The 9,709-nt window shown below is 38.5% G+C and overlaps 1 long non-coding RNA gene across 4 annotated transcripts in view; it reads right to left on the bottom strand.

The window, feature by feature from the left end:
- Window positions 1-8,976, bottom strand: part of LOC134482010 (uncharacterized) — a 55,538-nt gene extending 46,562 nt beyond the window's left edge. Inside the window, exons 1-2 of one of the 4 annotated variants that reach the window (XR_010058010.1) lie at window positions 8,669-8,974; window positions 5,381-5,431 (exon numbers count right to left, since the gene is read on the bottom strand). This is a non-coding gene — a long non-coding RNA (uncharacterized LOC134482010). Of the gene's footprint in view, window positions 1-5,380; window positions 5,432-8,668 lie in introns of all 4 variants that reach the window. The other 3 variants (XR_010058007.1, XR_010058009.1, XR_010058008.1) reach the window with 3 other exon arrangements.
- Window positions 8,977-9,709: the final 733 nt, after the last annotated feature.

Raw genomic sequence — 9,709 nt, forward strand, 5'->3', positions numbered from 1 at the left:
TTATAAATGAAAAATGATCTAGGAGGGAGTGTCTGAGGATTTGGTCTAATGAGACTTATGTTAATTAGGTCTGCAAAATTACACCAGAATCCACACGTCTGCATGTAAGACTCTGAGGGACCCTGCACACAGTTGGTTTGGATTGGTAAATAAAGTTGTTGGCAACTAATGGTTGGGCAGAGAGACAGAGACTGGACTTTAGGATGCTTGAGCAAGGGACTGAGGGAGAAAGGAAGAGGGAGAACTTGAAAACTGCCATGCGTGGAAAGGCATAAGGCCGAGTCCTGAGAGGTGCAGAACAGAGAGCATACTAATCATGAAAGAGTAGGGAAGGGAGGCCACAGGTAGCAAAGTTGGAACATAGATTAGTTAATCATATACTATAAGTTATATAGTTAATATAGTTATATAGTTAATCATATACTATATGAAATATAGAATATAGATACACACATATGTATATATACATATGTGTGTATATATATGTATGTGTGTGTATTTATATCATATATCAGTTGTACAGCTATTGAGTTGTTTAAGGCATATTAAGATACTAGGCTGCATATGTGTATCCCTCCATTCAGGGACCTACAATATTGGGGCTGGTACCTAGGAATGCCCGAGCACTGCTGGTTTGGTTTGAGCAGGATTATTTGGCAACTGCAACAATAGACGGCTCTAATTATTAGAGAATTCTGTCAGAAATTTCTGCCATGGTTTCTATCTGCTGCTAGTTGCAGATAAACAAAAGAAAGTAAGATACACACTGCATTTTGGTTATAAAGGAAAATTGTTGGGAAATCATTCGAAAGTGACACTTTAATATTGCTAGTGTAGTTGAGTTTTATCCTGAAAACAACTCATTTTATTATCAGTCATATTATGAAATTGAAAAGTACAAAATCAGAAAATTCACATATTCACTGTGCGTGAATTTTAAATACAGGCAATTTGAATATCATGGAATACACTTATATTTTTATAGTATGTATTACCACTGTTCAATGCCTATGCATATGAAGTTGAAATGCACTTAATTGATTACTTTTCATGGCTGCAAAGCACATGTGGCTCACATACAGAGTACAATGAATATGGGAGTCACACAATCACACAGGGATAATTATGGATTATTTGTTTAAGCATCATCAAATATCAGCCGTTTATAACATACTTATGGGATTTTAATAATTACTTATAAATCACTATTTATAACTTAAATTGTCTAATTTAAATTTTTTGTATTGTGAGACCACGATTATATATGTAATTTATCTTCAATATAAGCAAGTACAGAAAAATGTAGAATTTTAAAATTATTGTGTGTGGTACTATATTGTTTTATGTTAGAATATTTTTCAGGACTATAAGTATTTAAAATATATACAGGAATTAAGCAAGTAAATATGATCCCTATACATTTCAGTAATTGATTAAATTAGAAGTATGACTAATTTAGTACCTGAATCTATTTATTAAATGAGCATGTTACTAAAAATATGTCAAAATTTTATTTTCATATTTTCAGTAAAAGCTTCTGACAATGAATAGGCAAATCCGTAAATAGGATTTTAAGAAATACACAGAAAGTTTATTTCAACGTATTTTAACTACTGATTTGAAAATCTCCTTGATACTTGATTTTTTGTGACTATTTGATCTATATTTATATAGTATGTTACTAAAAGGGGAAGAAAAATATCTGTAAGAGGAGGTAGGGAGGCAAAGTTTAGAGCAGAGCCTCCCCCACATGTGGCCCATACGTATACAGCCACCAAAACTAGATAAGATGGACTAAGCTAAGAAGTGCAGGCTGACAGGAACCGGATATAGATCTCTCCTGAGAGATGCATCCAGAACATGTCAAATACAGAGGCGAATGCCAGTAGCAAACCACTGAACTGAGAAGGGACCTCCGTTGGAGGAATAAGAGAAAGGACTGAAAGAGCTGAAGGGGCTTGAGACCCCATATGAACAACAATGCCAACCAACCAGAGCTTCCAGGGACTAAACCATAACACAAAGACTATACATGGACTGACCCTGGGCTCCAACCTCATATGTAGCAATGAATATCCTAGTAAGAGCACCAGTGGAAGGGGAAGCCCTTGGTCCTGCCAAGGTTGGAACCCCAGTCTAGGGGATTGTTGGGGGGGGCAGTAATGGGGGAGTGGATGGGGAGGGAAACGCCCATATAGACGGGGAGAGGGAGGGGCTAGGGGACTGATGGACAAGAAACCAGGAAAGGGAATAACATTCGAAATATAAATAAGAAATACCCAATTTAATAAAAATGGAAGAAAAATAATAATTATAAAAATACCCTTGCTACCCAATTATCATAAGAAAGTACTATTTTTCTTTTTTTTTTTCTCCCCTCGGTGTCCTCCTGTTCACGGCAGGGTGCAAACAGAGGAAACTGCTCCACTCTAGCTCATCCTGAGAGCATCTCCTACTGAACATTTACTGGGGGAAAAATCCATATTTTATCTGGAAAAAAGTATAGTACAGCTCTAACAATTAGATTACAGAAAGAAGAAACTTATGAAATATAAAATTGCATGTTTGCTGTAGAAATACAAAGCTACATTCAAATACCGGAATACATATATATATATTATTATTAACTTGAGTATTTCTTATTTACATTTCGAGTGTTATTCACTTTCCTGGTTTCCTGGCCAACATCCCCCTAACCCCTCCCACTCCCCTTCTTTATGGGTGTTCCCCTTCCCATCCTCCCCCCATTGCCGCCCTCCCCCCACCAGTCTAGTTCACTGGGGGTTCAGTCTTAGCAGGACCCAGGGCTTCCCCTTCCACTGGTGATCTTACTAGGATATTCATTGCTACCTATGAGGTCAGAGTCCAGGGTCAGTCCATGTATAGTCTTTAGGTAGTGGCTTAGTCCCTGGAAGCTCTGGTTGCTTGGCATTGTTGTTCATAAGGGGTCTGGAGCCCCTTCAAGCCCTTCCAGTTCTTTCTCTGATTCCTTCAACGGGGGTCCTATTCTCAGTTCAGTGGTTTGCTACTGGCATTAAATCAAAGTTTTATTTTTCATTGTGTTGGGGAATCCAGGGCTTGCTGTGGTCATGAAACTGGTTTCTGATGATGCCAAGTTGCCTTGGTTTCTGTTGCTTAGATCCTTGCCCTTGCCTCTTGCCATCTGCTTATTTCTTTTTTAGCTGGTCTAATCCTGTGTGTCAGCAGTCTTGGAGACTGACTTTCTCCCAGCAGGATCTGGGTACAATGAGCTGTGGTACAGGGTCACCTCTGGGTGCAGGTGGATTCTGGAAGGATCCTGTCTCATACTGCTCTTTGGTTCCTGTGTCCAGAGGGCTCCAAGGGGGTTCCTCTTGGGCCAGGAATATAAACAGAAGTAGTGGTCTCACCTGTGTTCTCAGAATTCTCAGCACTTTCTGAGAGTCCTGCTTTCTCACGAAGTGATCTGGGTACAGAGAACTGTGGAACTGGTTCAGCTCTGAGCGCAGGCAGAAACTGGATGGACACTGTCCCACACTACTCCCCTGTTCCTGTGTCCTCAGGGCTCAGGGAGGGTTCCTCAAAGCTGACAGTGTGGTCTTACCTGTTCTCTCAGGTGTATCAGCACTCCTTGAGACCTATTTCTCCTATTGGGATCTGGGAACCCAGCAATTGTGCAGATCTTTTGATGTCAAATATGTACTGCTTTATAGGAATGAAATGACAAAAACTATCTCGATATTTTTTATATGTTTAGTTAATTATAACATTCAACTCTTCATAGGACAAAGAGCAATTTTGAAACTTTATCATAGTCAAGTATGAATTACTCATTTACAGTAAAGTTGTGATTTATTTTCTGATAGAAACAAAGCAATATGATAGTAAATGTTCAGTCAAGAGACATTCTATTTTTCAAATCCAAACAACCCTGAGATTCCACTTCACAGCAGTCAGAATGGCTAAGGTCAAAAACTCAGGTGACAACAGATGCTGGCGAGGATGTGGAGAAATAGGAACATTCCTCCATTACTGGTAGGATTGCAAGCTGGTACAACCACTCTGGAAATTAGTCCAGAGATTCCTCAGAAAATTGGACATTTTACTCCTGAGGGATCCAGCTATACCACTTCTGGGCATATACCCAAAGGTTGTTCCAAAATACAAAAAAAAAAAAAAAAAAAAGACACATGCTCCATTGTTTTCATAGCAGCCTTATTTATAGTATCCAAAAGCTGAAATGAACCCAAATGCCCTACAACAGAGGAATGGATACAGAAAATGTGGTACATACAGCTACACAATGGAGTGCTACTCATCTAACAAAAACAATGACTTCATGGAATTCATAGGCAAATGGATGGAACTAGAAAATATCATTCTTAGTGAGGTTACCCAAACACAAAAAAACATGGTATGGACTCACCGATAAATAGATATTAGCCCAAAAGCTTGAATTACCCAAGATACAATCAATAGGCCATATGAAGCTCAAGAAAAAGGAAGACCAAAATCCGGATACTTCAGTCCTTAAAAGGTGGAACAAAAATATTCATTGGAGGATATATGGAGACAAAGTTTGGAGCAGAGACTAAAGGAATGGCCATTCAGAGCCTGCCCCACTTGAGCATTCCAGTCCATTTATATATAGCATCAAAACTAGACTATATGGACAAAGCCAAGAAGTGCATGCTGACAAGAGCCTGATATAGCTGTCTCCTGAGAGGCTCAGCCAGAGCTTGACAATCACAGAGGTGAATGCTAGCAGCAAACCATTGAACAGAGAACTGGGTCCTTGTTAGAGGAGTTAGAGAAAGAATTGAGGGAGCTGTAGGGGCTTCCAACTCCATAAGACCAACAATACCAATCAAACTACTACCCAAAGACTACTCATGGACAGACCCATGGCTCTAGCTGCATATGTAGTAGAGGATGGCCTTATTGGTCACCAATGAGAAAAGAAGCCCTTTGTTCTGCCAAAGCTGGATCCCTGGTATAGGGGATTGTGAGGGCCGGGAGGTGGGAAGGGGGGGTTGGTTGGGGAGGGGAATACCCTTATAGAAGAAGGGGAGGGGCATTGGATAGGGGTCTTATGGATGGGACACTGAGAAAGAGAATAAAATTTGAAATGTAAATAAAAAAATCCATTTGTATATATGATAGATATATCTGATATATATATATGTATATCAGAGACATTGTATTTTCATTAAAATATGTGTGAATACATGATTTAATAAACTTTAAATATTTTTATTGATGATGTTTGTAATATTTTTGTTTTAGGAAAAAGAATAATGCCAAATTCATGTAATTTTGATTTCCATATTTCTTTTTCTTTTTTATTGAAAATAGATTTGTTTCTCATATAATAAATATTGATTTTTTTCTCATTCCTTACCTATTTCAAGTTCTTCCTTCCCTCTCTTGAAAATTCACTTCTTTTCTGTCTCTTATGAGAAAAAAAAACACCAGCTTGTGAGGTAACATCTAAATAAAATTTTATTAAATATAAATTTAATATAATCTTATTAAATATAAATAATATAATCTTATTAAAGTTGGACATGATAATCCAAGAAGAGGAAAGGTAACCCACAAATGTCAGGGACCCATTCATTCTATATTTAAGAATACCCCAAACAAATAATAATAGCTATAACATACATACTGAGGACCTGAGTAGGCCCTATGGTTGATGGTTCAATCTTTGTAAATGCATATGCTCCCTGCCTAGTTGATTCTAAATGCCTTGTTTTAGTGATCGCCATCTACTGACTTTACAATCATTCTACATCTCTTCCACAGGATAATCTCAGTTCTGAGAGGAGGGATTTGATAAAGTCTTATTTAGACTCTCTCTCAGTAGTGTCTGAATCTGTCCCCTTCTGCTCTGGAGGAAGTCACTGTGAAGGTGACTGGATAAGGCACTGTTCTATGAGTATAGCAGAATATCATTAGGAGTCATTTCATTGTTCTTTTAATTTTTTACACAAGTGGTGATTGGTTTTACTGAGGTCTATAGGTTATCTATGCTCCGGTTCTTGGTTACCCAAGCAATGTCAGATATGAATCTCATGGAGTGGGCTTTAAATCAAGTCAGACATTTGTTGCCTACCTCATGAACTCTGTGCCAACATTGTGTTAACACATATTTTTATGTAAGACAGATTGTAGGTCAAAGTTTTTCTGGCTGTGATGGTTCCCAAATTTCTTTTTCAGTAACCTACACATTATCTTCTTGAATGAAAGAGAGTAGAACTTAAGGGTGAAGACTATATGTGGATACCAGCTCTATTTCTCCATGTTCAATCAATTGTGTAGATAACTCTTCAGCAATGGAACACCACTGTCAATTAATAGAGAACAACTTACCTTAGTTGTAGTCTGCATGGTTTGAGGTTTACATGGAAACCCCTGTGCCACCAACTCAATTTAATGAACATAGTCGTGTCTCTAGAAAGCCTCATCTTGGTTCAAAGATATCAACTGAATCTCTGTATACTCTATTACTAGGATTCCTCACTAGAATCACATACAAACATTACAAAAGTTTCTGCTGCTCTAGGTTTTCACCCCGCCCATTAAATAGCCCCAATTCTAACTATCTCTCTCAATACTATTCCTTTCTAACATACCCCAAGCATGACCTGCCCTCCTTCCCCCATTCCCATCTACCCCAACTATTGGCTATAACTTCTACTTTCCCCTCCAAGGGATATCTATCCATAACCCCTAGATTTATCATTTTTAATCTAAATTGTCTGGTCCACATATTATAATTTGTTTACTATTTACTTAATGCTATATATCCATCCCCTCAGAGTGGGTGTTCTGTGATATATGAGATATTTGTTTTTCTGGGTTTTGGTTACCTCACTTGCAGTGTTTTTATTTGTTTGCTTTGTTTAGTTTTCTAGTTACATCTATTTCCCTAGAAGTTTCTTTGTTGGGGGGTGAAGGGAGGGATATTTGACTAAAAGGATTTAAATTTATAGTTTTTAATTATAATTTTTCTTTATTATTGGTTATTTTATTTATTTATATTTCTAATGTTATCCTTTTCAGTTTCCCCACCACAAGCCCCCTAACCCCTCTTCCCTCTCCCTTCTTCCCTGATTTCATAAGGGTGCTCCCCTACCTGCCACCCACTTCTGCCTCAGTGACCTAGCATTCCACTATCCTGGGTCATCAAGCCTCCATAGGACCAAGAGGCTACCCTCCCAGTGATACCAGATAAGGAATCTTCTGCTACATATCCAGCCAGAGCCATGGGTATCCCCTATGTATACTTTGATTGGTGGTTTAAACCCTGGAAGCTTTGGGGAGGGCAGCTTGTTGGCTGATGTGGTTGTTCTTATGAGGTTGCAAACCTGTCCAACTTCTACAGTCTTTTCCTTAACTCTGTCATTGGTGTCCTAGTCCTCAAGCTCAGTCCAATAGTTAACTGTGAGCATTCACATCTGTAGTGGTTTGGCCCTTGCAAAGGATCTCAGGGAACAGCTCAAAGTAAAGGGCTAGAAAATAAATTCCAAGGTAAATGGCCCCAAGAAACAAACTGGAGTAGCAATTCTAGTATTCATAATAGACTTTCAACCCAACATTATCAAAACAGATGGGGAAGGACACCAAGGAAGGACACCAAAGGAAAAATCCACCAAGAGAACCTCTCAATTCTGAACATCTATGCCCCAAATGCAAGGGCACCCTGGTATGTAAAAGAAACATTACTGAAGCTCAAAGAACACATTGTACGTCACACAATAATAGTAGGAGACTTTAACATCCCACTCTCACCTATAGACCAATCATGGAAACAGAAACGAAACAGAGACACGGTGAAACTAACCGAAGTTAAGACACAAATGGACTTAACAGATATCTACAGAACCTTTCTTCTGAAAACAAAAGATTATACTTTCGACTCAGCACCTCACAGTAGCTTTTCCCAAACAAGCCTCAACAGATGGAAGATTGAGGTAGTCCCATACGTCGTATAAGATTACCACAGACTAAGGCTGGTCGTCAACAACAATGAAAACATAAAGGAAGTCCACATGCACATGGAATGATAACTAATGATAACTTAGGGAAGAAATAAAGAAAGAAATGAAAGACTTTTTAGAATTTAATGAAAATGAAGGCACACCATACCCAAACATATGCTAATGAAAACAATGAAAATAGTGCTAAGAGAAAAACTCATAGCTCTGAGTGCCTGTAAAAGGAAGCTGGAGTGAGCATACACTAGCAGCTTGACAACACTCTTGAAATTTCTACAACAACAACAACAACAACAAAAACAACAACAACAAAGCAGATAGACTCAGGGCGATTATACAGCAGGAAATAATCAAACTCAGGACTGAAATCAACCAAGTAGAAACAAAGAGAAATATATAAAGAATCAACAAAACCAGGAACTGGTTCTTTGAGAAAATCAACAAGACAGATAAAAATATTTATTTAATAATATTCTAGCCATTGTCCTCCTCCAGTCTCCCGTCCCACAGTTAATCATCCCATTCTTTCCCCTATCCTCCAGAAAGGGTGTCCCACCATGAGGAATCCCTCGTCTCTGGGGCCTCATGTCTCACAAAACTTAGGTGGATTTTCTTCCACTGAGGCTAGATGAGGCAGTCCTCTGCTATATATGTGTCAGGGCCTCTGACCAGCCCATGTATGCTACCTGGTTGGTGGCTCAGTCTCCCAGTGCTCCCATGGATCCAGGTTAGTTGAGATTGTTGGTCTTTCTATGGGGTTACCATCCTCTTCAGCTTCTCCAATCTTCCCCTAATTCAACCATTGCATTTACTGACTTCAGTCCAAAGCTTGGGTTTGAGTATCGCTGTGTGTTTTAGTCAGCTTCTTTTATGACCTCACAGAGGAAAGTCATGCTAGGTTCTAGTCTGTCAGCACACCATAGCATCAGTAATAGTGTCAAGCCTTGATGTACCTGCACCCACCTGACTACAGCCCCCATGAGATTGAATCAAATTTGTGCTGGTCACTCAACCTCCTTTTCTTCTGTCTCTACTCTATTTTTGTCCCTGCAGTTCTTTTAAACAGGAACAATTCTGAGTCAGAATTTTTGACTGTGACATTTTAAAGACATCTGAGCAATACTCCTTTAGGTAAATGTACCACATTTATCTATTATTCTCCTGCTGAAAGTCATCTAGTTTGTTCCCAGTTTGAATAAAGACACACACACACACACACACACACATACACACACACACACATACACACACACTTTTGGCATATGTCTAAGAGTGGGATATCTGTATGTTGAGGTAGACTGACTTCCAACTTTCTGAGGAGCTGCCATATTGATTTCCATAGTAACATTGCAAGTATGCACTCCCATCAGCAATGGAAGAGTATTTTCATTATTCTGCATTCTCATCATCCTTGGCGGGTTTTTGAATGAAAATGTCCCCCATAGATTTACAAGTTTTAATACATGGTCCTCAGTTAACGTAAACATTAGTAAAGGATCGGGGTTTAGATGAGATATATACTAAATTATGGGTGTTATAGGAGGTTATCATATATTAGTTTAATATTATGTCAATTTAGCAGAACAATAGCAGTACAACCATTCATACGGTTTATTATATGTCTTCCCACAGGTTAGATTTTATTTACTTACACTGACTTTACAGATGTTACATATGAAGAACAAAAATATGTGACATCAAAGTAAAAGAAAAAGCATTTAAATTCT

Source organism: Rattus norvegicus, chromosome 15 (genome assembly GCF_036323735.1).
Source record: "Rattus norvegicus strain BN/NHsdMcwi chromosome 15, GRCr8, whole genome shotgun sequence".
NCBI lineage: Eukaryota > Metazoa > Chordata > Mammalia > Rodentia > Muridae > Rattus > Rattus norvegicus.